Genomic DNA, 17477 nt, shown 5'->3' with positions numbered 1-17477 from the left:
TGTGAATCCATCTATGTTTGGCCGTTTTTGGAGAAGAGGTTTTCAGAAAACTGGTGGGCCCTCGAAGACAAAGCCATGCCTAGGATGAGGCAGTTGTGGAAGATCTCGGGTCATACCAGAACTAACAACACCCCTGCTCTCCAGGCCATCTTGCTTCCCCTCACCTAGCAGACTGGAGCCCCTTCCTCCCAGAGGAACTGCAGCGACCCTGCTCCAGAGACCGTGGTGCGGACATGTGCACGCTGGCAGCATGCAGCAACGCCAACTCTTGAGCCACAACATGGCGCCAAGTGGGTCCCTGCAATCAGGTCTACCCGGCACAGCTTTGCTTCCTTTTAAAGGCAGCCTGCACTCTTCCTCTAATCATTCAGATCACAGATGGTATTTATATGAAAAAATAGGTGTGCCATTTCTGTGAAATCGGTTGCCTTAAACCAAGACCAGATCTTTGCCCCTTGATGCCAATGAAGTTCTAAATTTGTTTGCTCTCCAGAGGCAAGAGAACCCCCATGACACCGCCTCTCCTCCGTTTATCCAGGCCTATTAACCTAAACGTTGAGCACTTGTGGTCATCGAAGTAGAGCGGTCAGGAGTCTGCCCATCCCCAGCTGCATCACGTAGCAATAACCACCTGATGCGCCATTCGAGGGGTTTGAAACTAAACATCACCCCAGTAGTCAGCCCGTCTCCTTCCATGATGGATTGGTAGGGTCCCTTGCCTTTGTCGGGGCGTCGATATTATCCATGTCCTTGTCAAAGACATAAGATGGACGTCACAGCACCTTCAAGCCTTGCCGAGATGGGGGCGTCAGTTAAACATTCTGGGGTCAAAATCAGCGGAATCAATGGGCAGAGTTAGTGAAGCCGAACTCGCGCTCTGCCACCACAGAGCTGGGCAGAGTTGGCGTGTTAACAATCCAAAGGAACATACCACTCTTTCCCGCCATCGGAAAATAGGGACAGATGCGCGCCAGTCTCTGACTGCAACAAAACAAATAGGCTTGGCAAAGAAAACAGTAACCCACATTGGCAAGTTGTCATTTGTGATTCTCTTGGCAGTTTGAGTAGTACCTAGGGCCACACGCTAGGGAACATGTGTGACAAGTGGGTGTATTTGAAACCCCATGCGCTAGTAACATTGGTCATGCCCATTCGCTGCATTGTCATAAAGCTGGACCACAGGCCAGTGGCATATTGGCATGGAGTGTCCGCTCTTTGACGCAGGCACACTGAACTGGAGGATGGGACTTACTCCGCCAGGGGTGTCCAGCGTAGTTTTATTGCAGAGTGCCCTTTAAGTAAAAGTAATGCTGCCAGGACCCTACCAAATGCTAGTATTTTCTCTGAAAAACCGGCACCCCGGACATCTTCCCGGCCCCCTAGGGGAGCCAGGCCCACGGGTTGAAGCCCACTGACAGAGGGCGCATATAGCAGAGGTTTGGTAGGGTAGTTCTGTGCCTCACTCATAAGCAGGGCTCAGAGTGTGCCAATGAAGTGCCCACTGAAGGTGGTTTATCTCCAGAGTCTGTGTACACTTGTATCACAGTCAGCCGAGGGTTCTGCTCCGGATGCTGCTTCCTAGGTCTCCTAGGTTACTCTGCCGCTCCATTGTTATGTTACGTTATGTGATTGGCTCTTCTATAGCACGAGATCTGCCATTTGCATGTTCTCTTGGTGCTTTGGGTCTCCTAAAAGGGGGCTGCCTGGTGGTTGTAAGGGTAGAAAGAGGAGGAGGGCAAGGTTCGGGCTACTAAATGGCAGTGCAAGGAAAGCCAGAGAAATGGTGCTTTTCTGTGAGTCTGTACTAAAGACCCCACTCTGCGAGTGTAAGACCCCCCCACCTCTTCTAGGAGCACTTACTCGTGCACTGTAGACTGCGCCTGTTGCTTAGCTGTAATGTAGCCGCCCTGCCGTATCTTCTTCCCCCTTACTGTATCCGTTTTCACCTGGTGTTATACAGCGCTCCACTGCTTCACGAAGGTAGGCACCCTCGATATATACCCCAAATAAAATAAATTCCAAAACCTGTGGGGGTGCATGTTATGTAAGTGGGGATCCCTGGATGGTCAAGATACTTCACGCTGGATGACATCCAGAGGCATCACCCCAGCCTGCGTGAGTAATAGGAGAAGGTGTTGTGTTGCATGAATACCTGCTATATTTCAAGGGTAGACTAGGTTAGAGGAGTTGCCATCGGTGGCATAGCAGGGGCGAGTGTACGGGTGAACGAGCGAGTGAATGTTGTATGTGACTGTGTTTGTGCTGGGCAGACTGCAAATTAACTTATTTTGGTGGCCGAGAGGTGGAGAGGGGTGTGCGCTACTAGGGCATTTTTGTAACCATATCTTTTTATTCATATTTGTATACAAAAAAATAGCATTCAATTCGAAACAGCCAGCATTTTGTTTAGACTGATTATCATAGATCAACAATTTCCCTACACCCAGCCCAAACAAGATCCATGATAAAGCAAGCATGATATGTGTTGTTATATGGCTAGATTGGATTTTGGTGCAGCCAGTCTAGCCATTTCTTACGATAGTATGACAATTTTTACTGAGCATTTATGTTATGTTGACTTATACCATGCACCTCTACCACCCTGGGGTGGTCTTCAGGCACTCACGTGGCTCTGCAAGAAAGAGGACAGGGTTGGTTAGTGAGGGTACAGGGATAGGATAGGTCCAGAACCACAAGAAACTGGCATCTGTGCGTGTTGGGTTGCAGATGAGTTGTTTGCATGCACTGGCTTGTTGTATCGGTATGGGTGAGGCCCAATGCCTGGGTTGTTTGTTGTATGTGAATGTTATGTTCGGTGTGTGTTTGTGTGTTTTATGTGTAAATTGGCTGGTATTTAAGGTTGTGGTTGAGCGCACTGGCTTGTGTATCCGTACGGGTTAGGCCCAGTGCCTGAGATGTTTGTTGTATGTGAATATCTGTTATGTTGGGTGTGTGTTTTTGTGTTTTATGTGTACATTGGCTAGTGTCTAAGGTTATAGTAGTACATAATAGTTTGTTGTGTCCGTAGGGGTATGGGCCAGTGCCTGGTATTGTTGTTTTATGCACATGTTAGTTATGTTGGGTGTGTGTTTGTGTGTAGTTTGGCTAGCTCATGGGCTTGTATAGTACAATGGATGTGTGTAGGAGGGGAGCAGGAGTAGGGGGTTAGTACATTGTGTACTCTCAGTTGCTAATCTTCACGATTACATCTAAGTGTGACGCATGGCTAATAAAGCAAGCATGGTAAGTGTTCCAACGTGGCTAGGCTGGCCTTTTAGTGCAGCAAGTCTAGCCATTTCTTACTGTAGCATTACATTTTAATGGGCATCCATCCATGATAAAGCAAACATGTTATTTGTTATTACGTGGTGAGATTGGCATGTTGATGCGGCCAGCCCAGCTATTACTTACTGTGCCACATCATTTTATTCTGCACCTTTAAGATAAAAGAAGCATGATAAGTCAGACACTTCAGGATATTGCTGCATGAAATTGAATATTTTGTGGCATAAAAAAGAACATTTTGCGGCACGAAATTGAATTTATTGTGGCATCTGTGGGGAGCATGTTTTATTGACTGTAGGGTCTAAGATTAACAGGTTGAAAGAAAGAGGCACTGTGTGAGACTACAAGAGAGCCAATGTTGCAATCATTTGCACATTTTGTATCAATTTGATAGGAAGAGTCTCAGATGTTCCTGGCTTGACAGAACAGTGTTTGTTTTGCTTTACTTTTTTGGTTGAATGTGCATGCCTATTCAATATTATTTACATTATTGATCATTATCAGTTGTAACGGTGAAAATATTCTCCCTCTATGTTCTACAATCTGGCAAGCACCCACACACCCCACTCACCAACATCCCTCACACTCACCAATTCCCCACTACAGTTTACGTTCCGATATCTCTCATCCTGCCAGTTATGTGCATTCTCATGTGTTCTGTCACATGGTCAAGTAACAACTCGCACTCCCCAGTTCTTGCCACACTCCCAACCACGTTTCTAACTCGCACCTTGTGCTCCCCAGTTCCTCCTGCAGTCTCCAGTCCTTCATTCCTTCTCCCTCTTGTCTTGCATCCTTTCTCCCGTTCCATCACACTCTTCTCCAGTCCTTGCTCCCAATCTGTAGCTCGCTGCCTCATTCCGGCCAACTGCTCCCCTTCTGCTTTCTGGCCCACTGATCTCACCCCTGGCCTACCTCTCCCTCTCCGCCCCCCTGCTCTTCCTCTGCTTTCCATTCCATCACTCCTCATCTGGCACAGAGCTCCTTCTCTCTCTCTCCTTCCCTCTCATTTTGTGACAATTTTGTACATTTTTTTTTAATGTAGCGTTTGGGCCAGTTCCTCCCCAAAGTAAATCGGACAACTAAAAATACAGCAAGGATGTGCTGGTTTTAGATGCCCCGTTTTTGGAAATGCGCAGTTCACCTTATTCTCAAATGATGTGCTGGCCAGTCGCATTAAATACAATGGTGTCAGAAGTGCTGTTCTCCTGACACACATTTTCTACAGGCTCCCAGCATCCAAGTAGATGCTGTGGGTATCAGTACAAAATAACAAGTGACAAAAAAAGAGTCACAAAATAACGATTACAGGGGTTGTGGGGTTAGGGTATAAATTAAAGTGAGGGGATGATGGAGGATTGCCGTGGGCCTCCCCACGCTTTTTTTCACAAATTCTGTGCAAATATTCAATTTAAAAAATGTGTTGCATTGGGAGTCCGAATTTTCTTTTTTCATTTTTTTTAAATAGAAACGATGCTGTGAGAGCATTTCAGCGGTGCAGGCCCTTAAAAGGCCTGTTACTGTAAAATGTGATTTTAAAAAACAAACATTTTCTATCCCTGTTTGAGGAATAGAACCATTTTTTTGTTTAAAGTTCATTACAGTGTCAGCAAAGACCCTGTCATGCAATGTGCATCCCGTTAACCTATTCCAAACAGGCACATGGTGTTACATTTGGCCAACAAGAGAATGTTCCTACAAGGGAATACTGGCAGAGCAACATGAACATGTGTTCTTTGATATCATTAATGTGTGTAATATTACTGGCCACGCACAGAGTTGGCTGGTACATTTGGGTGTCAGGACTCATGAACCAGGCACAAACACCTTGTTTCTACACTAGATGAAAGATTTAAGGTTTGATTAAAACGCATAATTACATCTTTCACGCATTGCAGTGCGCAGCGTGCCCCTGCAGCAGCACGATCATCATGCGCATTGTGCATGCGTGGTGGTCGAAGTCGGCCCGAAGTGTGACGTTGCCGAGCCTCTGGGGCCTTGGGGACCCCACGTTTTGTGTTACACCACTGATTTGTGAAGGACGATGGGTGCTAGAGAGAAACAGCCCCTGAGGCAAGCCGGTGTGGAGAAATGTTTGTGTCAGTTAGGGTAGAAGGCTGCTGTTAGTCTTGGGCCAGTATGTCATGTTATGTTGATTTATGCCACGCACCGATGCCACCCAAAGGCAGTCTCCAGGCGCTCACGTGGCTCTGCAAGAAAGTGATGGGGTTGGTTAGTGAGGCAAGAGTGATAGGATACTTTTAGAACCAGGAGAAACTGGCGTCTGTGTGTGTTGGCTTGTAGATGGTAGGTTGTGTGCACTGGCTTGTTGTATCCGTACAGGTAAGGTCCAATGCCTGGGATGTATTCTGCATGACTGTTTGTTGTGTTGGGGTGTGTATGTGTGATTGGCTGGTATTTAAGGTTGCGTGCACTGGCTTGTTGTGTCCATACGGATAAGGTCCAGCGTCCAGGTTTGTGTGTTGTAAGTGTGTGTTACTTGTGTTGGGTGCGTGTTAGGGCATAGGATGGCTAGCCCAGTGGGTTTTTTTTAGTGTAGAAGCAGGGTGGTTAGTGCATTGGCACTCCAGTAGTGGAGCCAGAGCCAAGACCGCTTCCTCATAAGGGGCATTCTGAGTCCATCAACATGTCTGATGTCCGGTTGCAGCCCTAAAATGTCACAATGGTTATCTATATACAAATGGGACACATTCATATAGAGTCAGTGTCAGAAACAGGTCATAGGGGGTAATTCCGAGTTGGGCGGTAAGGGTTTACGGGCACCGGTAAGGATGCCAGTGCCGGTAAACTCTTACCGCGCTATTCTGAGGTCCCTTAGTGGGTCCCAGCAGGAACGGCTGGTCTGACCATCCGTTCTCTGCGGGTCCCGTTAAGGGACCTTGGAGCAAATGACGGGCCCGCAATTTGCGGGCCCATTATTAGCGCCTTCCCCATTCCCATTGAGCCCTATGGGGCTCAAATGGTAATGGGGAATGGTCTAGAGAATGGGGACTTACCGGTTCCTACAAGGTCGGAATGACCCGGTAAGTCCCCATTCCGTCAGACCGGACCCGGGTTTGGAGGCAGCCATGGCGCTAATCGCGTCATGGCTACCTCCAAACTCGTAATGACCCCCATAATGTCTCAGGACTCATATTTCCGCTCTGATCACAGGCATCTAACCATAAACAGAATAGTGTTCCAAGTCCATGAAAGAAGCTGGCAGTCTTCTCTTCGTTCAAGTTGGCTAGCGAGATACGTCAGAATAGATGATAAAAGAAAAGAGCAGATATGGAAACGCCTTTCCATGTGGACATGGAGCCGTGTGGCCCTCTGTGTCACGACTGGTTTGAGGGCTCACCTGTTTAGGCTTGATAGGCTTCTTTCTTGTTGTATCAGGCTGCCCACGTTTCCTGGAGCTGCGGGTCTCGTGGAGGTAAGGACTGGCTTCAGGAGACGCCACACTGTCTATGGCAGGTAACTTAGAGTTCAGTGTTCAATTGTGGCAGTCCGAAAGCAACTGCAGAAGTCCTGGATGGAGAGCCGCGGATGGTGGTAGACAGCAGCCGCAGTTGATGTCCGGAAGCTCCGGGAATCCTGGGTAAGCGGTAAGGCGGTCCGAGGGCAACCGCGGAAGCAGTCCTGGATGGAGAGCCGCGGACGCGGTGGGCCACAGTCACAGTTGAGGTCCGGAAGCTCTGGAAATCCTGGGTAAGCGGTGAGGCGGTCCAAGGGCAACCGCGAGAGCAGTCCTGGATGGAGAGCCGCGGACGCGGTAGCTGAAAACCAGGAAGGCACAAATAGGTGAAGGAAATTCCTAGGAGCGAACATGAGGGACTACACTCGAACAAGGATTGTGAGCGCATTGATACGCGCAGAACCGCAGCGGCGTGGCGCTTATCTAGGCGCGCTTGAAACTATACCGCTCATCAAGGAGCGGCATCCGCCATGTTGAGAGGGTGTGGGGAACATTCTGGCACGTTGTCAAACGGACCAGGAGGTCCAAAGGGGGCGGTAGTGCGATTTCATGACACTCTGACCTTCAGGGAAGCTAATGCTGGGGGTCACCGAATCACAGAACGGCCGCTGGTCCTTTAAGTGTGGCGAGGCTCGGATGGGCCCACGCATTTTCCGGCGCTGTCCTTTATAGCTGTGCCTGGGGTATGCACCTGCACATATACATTACAATGTGTGGCCTGTTCATTCCCCTACCGATGCTGGCGAGGTCGGACTAGACGGGTTTCAACTCAAAAAGGTCCTTTGCATCCCAAACGCAGGAGTGCGCTTGGTTTCATAATTATTAGGCGACAGGCCTGGAGCTTGGATCAGAAGCTCTGCGTATAGTACAAACTGGCCCCAAACGGGCACCGGAATAGGATCACTGGCCGCCTGTGGGTGCCCATAGGCCGAGTGGCATCAGTGGCGAGTGACTGTGTTTCTGCAAACGACCTCACCCAAGTGCCTTACAGTAAACAAGTCAGCCTCAAAAAACGTGTACGTTGACTCGTTCCCTGGCATTCCTGTGCCAAATGCTTGAATGCCTTCCATGTTCTGAATCTCCTTTTGCCGCCATGTTGCAGTTGAAAGGGGTGCACACCTGGCGACCGTCACTGGCGAGGTCTAACGTCCAGTTAGAGACTGTCCTGGAGAACCCATCACTGAAGTAGACAGGCAGAGTGATAGGGTAGGGGTAGAAATGCCTCACTGCAGAGTTTGGTACAGTGCGGGGGAGGAGAGATGATGGGGGCATTTAAGTAGCCCAGCTGCAGAGATCCTGCTACCGTGGAGGGTTACCATACAGTAGAGGCAGTGTGCATGTTACTCTGAGGATTATAGAACATACATGAGTGGCTGGGAACATGCTACAGTGGAGAGTTCAAGAACATACAGTAGAGGCAGTGTGCATGTTACTCTGAGGATTATAGAACATACATGAGTGGCTGGGAACATACTACCATGCAGAGTTCCAGAACATACAGTAGAGGCAGTGTGCATGTTACTCTGGTGATTATAGAACATACATGAGTTGCTGGGAACATGCTGCATGGAGAGATCCAGAACATAAAGTAGAGGAAGTGTGCATGTTACTATGAGGATTATAGAACATACATGAGTGGTTGGGAACATGCTACAGTGGAGAGTTCCAGAACACACAGTAGAGGAAGTGTGCATGTTACTCTGAGGATTATGGAACATACCCAAGTGGCTGGGAGCATGCATGCTACAGCGGAGAGTTCCCGAACATACAGTAGAGGCAGTGTGCATGTTACTCTGAGGATTATAGAACATACATGAGTGGCTGGGAACATGCTACAGTGGAGAGTTCCAGAACATACAGTAGAGGCAGTGTGCATGTTACTCTAAGGATTATAGAACATACATGAGTGGCTGGGAACATGCTACAGAGGAGAGTTCCAGAACATACAGTAGAGGCAGTGTGCATGTTACTCTAAGGATTATAGAACATACATGAGTGGCTGGGAACATGCTACCATGCAGAGTTCCAGAACATACAGTAGAGGCAGTGTGCATGTTACTCTGAGGATTATAGAACATACTTGAGTGGCTGGGAACATGCTACAGTGGAGAGTTCCAGAACATACAGTTGAGGCGTGTGCATGTTACTCTGAGGATTATAGAACATATCCGAGTGGCTGGGAACATGCTACAGTGGAGAGTTCCAGAACATACAGTAGAGGCGTGTGCATGTTACTCTGAGGATTATAGAACATACCCGAGTGGCTGGGAACATGCTACAGTGGAGAGTTCAAGAACACACAGTAGAAGCAGTGTGCATGTTACTCTGAGGATTATAGAACATACATGAGTGGCTGGGAACATGCTACAGTGGAGAGTTCCAGAACATACAGTAGAGGCAGTGTGCATGTTACTCTAAGGATTATCGAACATACATGAGTGGCTGGGAACATGCTAGCATGCAGAGTTCCAGAACATACAGTAGAGGCATTGTGCATGTTACTCTGGTGATTATAGAACATACATGAGTTGCTGGGAACATGCTGCATGGAGAGATCCAGAACATAGAGTAGAGGAAGTGTGCATGTTACTATGAGGATTATAGAACATACATGAGTGGCTGGGAACATGCTACAGTGGAGAGTTCCAGAACACACAGTAGAGGAAGTGTGCATGTTACTCTGGGGATTATAGAACATACATGAGGGGCTGGGAACATGCTACAGTGGAGAGTTCCAGAACGTACAGTAGAGGCAGTGTGCATTTTAGTCTGAGGATGGGAACATGCTACGGTGGAGAGTTCCGGAACATACAGTAGAGGAAGTGTGCATGTTACTCTGGGGATTATAGAACATACATGAGGGGCTGGGAACATGCTACAGTGGAGAGTTCCAGAACATACAGTAGAGGCGTGTGCATGTTACTCTGAGGATTATAGAACATACCCGAGTGGCTGGGAACATGCTACAGTGGAGAGTTCAAGAACACACAGTAGAGGCAGTGTGCATGTTACTCTGAGGATTATAGAACATATATGAGTGGCTGGGAACACAGTGACACCACAGAATACGACACATTGACGCCAGAGGGAAGAGCACAGCACCGTGAGGGATGAGGGATAGCCGAGGGAAGGCGCAGTGGCACCATAGGGAGGGTTTAGGGGCACAACTGTAGATGACAGTGACACCACAGAGAGGGTCTAGGAGCACACTTGTAGATGGCATAGTGACAGTGACACCACAGAAGGGAACATAGTGACACCTTAGGGAGATGTAATGGAAACCACAGTAGTCGCAGTCATGCCACAAAAAAGGGCGTTGCAACACTCAGGTGTGAGACCACGGACACCCCTGCGGTGTTATGTGAAGGATACAGGAACCGTACGGGAGTGTGTTCAAAGACACCACATACGATGACCGCATCTCCACAAATGAGGGTCCATGGACACCACAGGGAATGCATCTCGACACCACAATGTGGGGCCTCGACACACCGGTGCGGGAGGCCGATAACTCTACGGGCGCAGGGCAGCGGCATGGCACTGCTGGGAAGGACCAATGGCCGAAGGCTGTGTCTGTGGCATCTGCTGTGCAAGGCCACGACGTCCCGTTGGAGCAGTGCGACCATTTCTGGTGGGGGCGAAGAGCTGTCACCTGCTCTCACACAGACACCCCTGGAGCGCTGCCACATGCACAGGTCTGCAGAAAGCTGCAGCTTGCCACTGGCCCATAGGAGAGTACGCCCCCTGCTCTCGAGTGATGGAAGGGCAGGGGCCGTGATGGGAAAGACGGATTTGCCAAACTAGGAGCAATAGTGCGGCCAGACTGCGAGTGATGGGATCCCCCTGGCTGTGGGCTGGTGGCCATGGTGCCGGTGATGGCCAGCATCAAGACTGGAGGCGGCGGAGAGACTGCGAGTGATGGGATCCCCCTGGCTATAGGTTGGTGGCCAATCTTGGCGGTGATGGGCAGCATCAAAACTGGAGGCGGCAGAGAGACTGCGAGTGATGGGATCCCCCTGGCTGTGGGTTGGTGGCCAATCTTGGCGGTGATGGCCAGCATCAAGACTGGAGACGGTGGAGAGACTGCGAGTGATGGGATCCCCCTGGCTGTGGGTTGGTGGCCAATCTTGGCGGTGATGGCCAGCATCAAGACTGGAGGCGGCGGAGAGACTGCGAGTGATGGGATCCCCCTGGCTGTGGGTTGGTGGCCAATCTTGGCGGTGATGGCCAGCATCAAGACTGGAGGCGGCGGAGAGACTGCGAGTGATGGGATCCCCCTGGCTGTGGGTTGGTGGCCATGGTGCCGGTGATGGCCAGCATCAAGACTGGAGGCGGCGGAGAGACTGCGAGTGATGGGATCCCCCTGGCTGTGGGTTGGTGGCCAATCTTGGCGGTGATGGCCAGCACCAAGACTGGAGGCGGCGGAGAGACTGCGAGTGATGGGATCCCCCTGGCTGTGGGTTGGTGGCCAATCTTGGTGGTGATGGCCAGCATCAAGACTGGAGGCGGCGGAGAGACTGGGAGTAGTGAATGGAACCAAAATAATAGCGATGAGAGGCCCAAATTGGGAGCCTGGAGGGGCACACTGCGAGTGATGGGAGGGGTACCCTGGCAGGCATAGGGGTTTGGGGGGTCAGAATGGGATGGAGGGGCAGGTTGGCAGTTATAGAGGGGCCAGATGGGGGGGGGGCTGGACTGTGGGCAGGCATCAGACTGACTGAGAGAGGCAGAAGCAGAGGCCAGGCTGGCTGTTCTGAGGGGGCGTAGACTCTAGACTGCTCGTTTGGACGACAGACAAAATATAGAATCAGCTGTTCGCCGGCAGCTCAGTTATTAATATTTAAACCCACAGCCCTAATCTCAGAGCAGCTGCAAGTTAAATAACCAGCACATTGTGACCTCTCCCCACCTCTAGACCGTTCACTGACGGCACCTACAGACTTACAGTTCACAACCCATGACACCTTATACCACGAGACCCCTTCCTCGCAGCAGCTACATGCAAATGCCCGCCTCTATTAGCTAGCTGCAGAATTCGCTCGCAAGTTTGAAGTGACTGGTCAGTAAACAATGTAATGTGAAGTGGCCTTCTATAGCGCCCATCGTGTTGTCCTCACTGCGCATGACTGTAAGAAATGAGGGTGGGGTGTGCTAGTCAGATGGTGGGAAGGCAGATGCATAAACCTTTGGTGTTGACGGATACAGTTTGGAAGTACCCATTGCCTGTGTATCGATATGAACATCTCTAAGTATTTTGTTCTGACTGGGCTGGTTAGCAATATGGGCATCCCCCGTATTGTGGAGTGTAAACACGGAGAGCATGGTTGTTGATAGAAGATGGATAGGGTCTGAATCTGTTCAGTACACTAGACGTAGGAGGTCGACTGTAGGAGTGTGGAAGGTGTAAGGATGCAGGATTTTAGTAGTGAGGAGTTAGTTAAGGGATGAGGAGAGTGGGGGTGAAGGTGAAGAGTTGATACATTTCACTGAGATTAAAGTGAGGACCAGTGCCATGGTTTCCCGGAATATAGTAGTGCCACGAGTTTTGAAAAATGCTTGTCGTGAATTATTCCAAGTTTCTGGTGCACAGTATTTAGTCGGTTGCTATTATTATTCTTTTCTTTCAAAGTGGTTGCTTGAAATGCCAGTGGAAGGTCTGGTTTTAGCGCTTGGGTTGGAAGCAGAGGTCATAACTGAGAATGGCCTTTCTGGTATAACGTACGATCTATTTGAAGGAAGGGCCCTGTGGCAAGTGTTGTGCAGTTGGGGTTCCCAGAGTAAGTGGGGAGGTGGCTTGTTCTAAGATGAAGTGATTTTGGATGCGACCGGATCCATCTTATCAATGTGGTAAGAGTGGAATAGCTTTGGTAGACCATGATTTATGATTTGGCTCGATAACCTTGTGTGCTGTTGGAGTAGTCCCAGGGTCTGCCAACATTGGTTGCCCAGATGTTTTCTGAAACTCCCATCAGCCCTGGCTAGCGTAGTCTATGATGATGGATCATGGGAGCCAGAGTGCAAAAGGCGAGCCACCGCGACTCCTGGCGTAATCCGTTGCCACTTAGACGCTGTGTGTGTGGTGAGCCGATACGTCCTGTTTCGCTTGCTTGTGTACAAGCTGGAGACAAAGGCACTGGTCCACCAATCTTTTCTAACCCTAAAGCAAAGTTTGAGGTTATGTATTGTTTACTGGTTTCAGTGTCTTCATTTGGTGGGCTTACCTTTGTGGGTGGGGTGTCAGGCAGATTTTGGATCCATGCCAAAGCTGACTCCCAACAGTAGAGAACATGGCAGGCAGGGCGGTAACTGTGCCAGTTAAGATTGTGCTGTGCCCGCACGGATTAGAACTCTATCAGGCTGGCGGAGCAGATCAAGCTAGTTGGAAACCTGTGCCCGCCAAGGTGGACTCTGGGCACGTTTCTGCAGCAGAGAACGCAAGACAGGGGGCTTCCAGTTTCGGTGCCAAGCTCAGAGAGATGTGCCCATGCCCTGATTTCAGACTGGTCAAGGGTGGGACTTGGTCCACGTCCAGCAGTTTCTGGCAGAGCAGCCCCGTCTGCTGTGACAGAAAGCAAAGGCGGGGGCTCTTCTGCTGGAGCTGTCCAGGGTGCTGAACTGCTATTGCCGGCTACGCGCATGAGATCCAGGCTCTGCGACCGTGCGGACACCGCCGTGGACCCGGGTCCGCAACCTCTGCCCGACCGGATTCCGTTGCATTATGACAAATGTCGTGCTTTTTGTATTCGAACATACAGCCTTTTCCCTATTATACAGCGATTCCGTCGTGGCATTTTTATGTTTTACGTTGGTCTCTTTACCCAGTCGTTTTTTTTCTTGGTAGCATTTTTCTTTTGCCCGCTCACGCGCCCGAGTTGGATAGTTTACAGATTGCCGTTTGCCATGTTTCTTTTATTTGAGCTCGGGGCTCCCGGTCTGATTAAGGGTTAATGGGGTATGGGGTCCTTGCAGTCGGAGAGGTCAGTGGGGCATTTTATTTATTCAATTAGGTGCCGCAGTAGGTGTTTGCAGTATTACGAAGAAGCCATCCTTACCTCACGCCCATCCTTCTCTCGTCACAGTGAGGCCCCCTGATTTTATATTAGTAAAACTGCGACGAGCGGAGTGGCCTAGGAGTCATGAAGATTACCGCACGCTACCGGCCATTAAGCAGCAAGCAGCAAAAAGACAAAGCATTTGATAATCATTGAGTACCACGAGGCTCAGCTGATCGTGTGTTTGGAACCCATCATCCCTTTATTTTACAAGCACTAGACTTTTCTCTCAACCAAGGGAGCACTTGGGTCCTGGCTTCCCACTCTTGGCCCAGAAAGGCATAATGTACAACCCCATTTCACTGCTGGCTTCTCCCTAGACATCCCCAACTTCTCTCATGGTAGGCTTCGGATGCTCAGGGTGACTTGGCTTTTTAGCTGACGCTTCGCGCCCTGGCACAGAGAGACTACAGCAGTCGGAACCGAGAGACGGCAGGGGCGGGAACCGAGAGAGTAAAGCTGTGGGAACTGAGAGACCACAGCTGTGGGAACCACGAGACGACAACAGTGGGAACCGGGAGACTTCAGCAGTGGGAACGGAGGGACGGCAGCTGTGGGAACAGAGAGACGGAAGCAGTGGGAACCGAGAGACGGCAGCAGTGAGAACCGTGAGACTATAGCCATGGGAACGGCTCTGTCATTTCATCGACATCCGTTTTTACTAAGAGTTTTTGCCAAATTATTTTGGGGTGGGGTTGCCCCAAGCCACCCATCATCTACCTATTTTTTTTAACCTTTTTTTTATATTCCCGACCACCCTCCAACCCCCTACAAATTCAAAGAGTTTTTTTCAGCTAAAACTCTTCGTAAATTCACCCATCATAAAATGGGGTGTCGATGAAAGAACGTCATACCGTAATAACAGAGAGACTACACCAGTTTGAACGGGGAGACGGCAGGGGCGAAAACGGGGAGACGGCAGGGGCGAGAACGGGGAGACGGCAGGAGCAGGAACAGAGCTACTACAGCCGTGGGAGCAGAGAACCGGCAGGGACGGGAGCGGAGAGACGGCAGGGACGGGAGCGGAGAGACGGCAGGGGTGGGAACAGAGAGGCTCTGGGAGTGAGAGCAGCAAAACTCCTGGAGTGGGAACAGAAAGACGGCAAGCAGTGCCCAGAGAGACTTTGAGAGTGAGACCAGAGAGACTACCGGAGCAGGAACCGAGAGCATATACGAGAGGCCCAGAGAGAATATGGGAAAGTGAAAAGAATACCCTGCAGACGACCCAATTACATGGCAGCGGAGGGTGCAGTAACATCAGAAGAAGGAAAGATGGAACTCATAGGGAGGGCACAATGACATCATAAGGACTTTCTATGCACATCACTACAGAGCACTATGATCCAGATGGATAGGGCACTGCACAGTGACACCACAGAAGGGTGCACACTGACAGCATGGAACGCTACAGGATTGGGCACAGTGACACAAAGAAATCCACCTCGCCCTACTAGGGGACCATTGACCTTACAGGAGATGGAAAAATATACCCTACTCTCAGGGTACAGTATTAGTAAAACAGAGAGCACAGTGACAGGACAGAAGAGGCACAGTGACATCATAGGAAGAACACAGTTACACTAAAGTGAGGCATTAGGGATCCCAGAGGGAAGGCCCAGTAATACCATAGGGAGGGTCTAGGAGCACACATCTATATAAGGTGCTGTTTTTAAAAAACGGAGTATCAGAATTCCAAGTAGCATGAGCTAAAATCCGTGGAGCGGCTAAACGTGCCATAGCTGACATGGGACAACATGGGATTTCAGTTTGCTTTATATATAGGTTTATAGAACGTAGTATAACCCGGGTAGGAGTGTGATTTCTCTTGGGGGTTGACACACTATAAGGACCATTGCTGAATCTCATGCCTACGAGTACCTTTCCAAAATGAATCTATGACACCCTTTATGTAAATGCGGCTGCCGGTAAGGACGTATCTCTCCACTGTAGTTACTGCTGTGCGTGATCCTGACAAAGCACGCTGAGCAAACTGCTTTGCTCCTTCTTGAGAGCAGCGTTTCATATCTATGACAGAAAAACTCAGAAGAAGACTTCGCTTTCGCCCCCAAGACACTATCATAATGATTAGCAAGGACGTACTGGTAATGGTAAATTGAACCAGCAACAATTTGCATGCCTCCCTTCGTGCAGTTGTGTAGGATATATTTATGACGCAACAATGAATGCACAGTTGTGTAGGATATATTTATGACGCAACAATTAATGCAGAGAGTTCCTTTCCCCCTCCAATCAAGAGTGCCACACCAATTGAGCAATTAATTAATGAATTAGATTCTTAACTAACTCCGCCTTTGACTCATATAACACCCCAGTGTTCCCTCACCTTTTTTGTAATAGGCAAGCCAAGAACCAGGCCGGTGTGCAGAAAGAGTATCCTTTTTTTTTCCTTTAATAACTAGATAAAATCCAAATATAAACACTGATTATCAATGGGCATGCCACCTTACTCTGTGGCACAAACCTTTGCTTTCTGTCCAAACTTCACATGACACACAAGTTGAAAATATTATTTGAAAACACAGTTGGTCCTTGATGACGAAAGCTCACAGAATCTCTAACACACAGGATGCACAGTTTTCATTCAGATCTCTAGTCCCCCACCACTCCACGGTCACTTATAAAGAGAAACACAGCTTTAGCCAATACTTGAGATGATTGGGTCACTTGCAAGAATAGCCCTAATGTATGGATAATCAATGTGCACACAAGAACATGACACGACAATTTTAGTTGACAGTGTAAATTGTAGGGGGCCTAACTTAAATACATGTAGCACTTTTCTGTTGGACAAAAGAATCAACATGTGCATCACTCTTTCTTTCTGACCTCCCTGTGCACTTTTCATTTCCAGCAATGTTCTAGCGGAAAAAACTTTTAATAACAGACTCTTCTCAACAGATGGTGAAACCCTTCCCTTTGCCACTATGCAGTGAAAATGTCCCCCTTCAATTCCGAGTTCCTGGCTCAGTCGCTGTAGAGGTAGGGTGCTTTTAAATCAGTTATTTTCCCTTTACCTAACCCTGAAGACACTTTTCTGCACAACACAGACCCTGAGATTCAGTTTACCATTTGGACTCACTTTTGCTTTTATGGAGAGTTCTGAGAGTGTTTAACAATTCAGAATGTTGTTTTAAATGCAACACTCCCATTTAGGGGATTTGGGGGTTGGCAAAGGTTTAATAGGTGATCCACAATTACTTTCACAACTACATAATTAATCACACTTTGAAAGATGTTGAAGATTTAGAATTTCCCCAAGATATCCTGAGTGTCTGTTGACTGTGGGAATGAATATACATTATTCACTAATAATAAATGCTAGGGATCTACTTCTGTATGCCCACGCCATTAATATGAGGAAGATATTAATTCGCCCAGATCCCCACCAATGGTTTGTTCTGTTGGACACATTTACTCACTTTGAATCTCTCTGGGTTTGTACACAAGAGAAGTCAGCAGCATCATGGGTCATCTCATTAGAAGCAATGGGACCTGGTTATCTATGTCCTGGATGGCCTCATCCTCAACCATTCTGTCTGTCTCTTGTTCTGGATGGCCCATCCCTTCTCCTGGTTCTCTCCAGATTTTAGTTCCACCCTCCTTCTTGTCTCCATCAGTCAGCCAGTCACCCTTTCCCACTG

At 49.0% G+C, this 17477-nt stretch overlaps 1 protein-coding gene across 3 annotated transcripts in view; it reads left to right on the top strand.

Annotated features, from left to right (window-relative positions):
• The window catches only part of LOC138569445 (leucine-rich repeat neuronal protein 1-like), a 131258-nt gene that overhangs the window by 8149 nt on the left and 105632 nt on the right, over window positions 1-17477 (top strand). Inside the window, exon 2 of one of the 3 annotated variants that reach the window (XM_069647420.1) lies at window positions 16735-16815. The exons of the other annotated variants lie outside the window; for them this stretch is intronic. The gene's annotated coding sequence lies outside the window, so the exon portion shown is untranslated. The remainder of the gene's footprint in view (window positions 1-16734; window positions 16816-17477) is intronic. 3 annotated transcript variants of the gene reach the window in all.

This window comes from Ambystoma mexicanum, chromosome 2q, assembly GCF_040938575.1.
Source record: "Ambystoma mexicanum isolate Mex_15411 chromosome 2q, UKY_AmexF1_1, whole genome shotgun sequence".
In the NCBI taxonomy this organism is placed as follows: domain Eukaryota; kingdom Metazoa; phylum Chordata; class Amphibia; order Caudata; family Ambystomatidae; genus Ambystoma; species Ambystoma mexicanum.
Note: the sequence above shows the minus strand (reverse complement) of the source record. Positions and strands in the feature narration are given on the sequence as shown.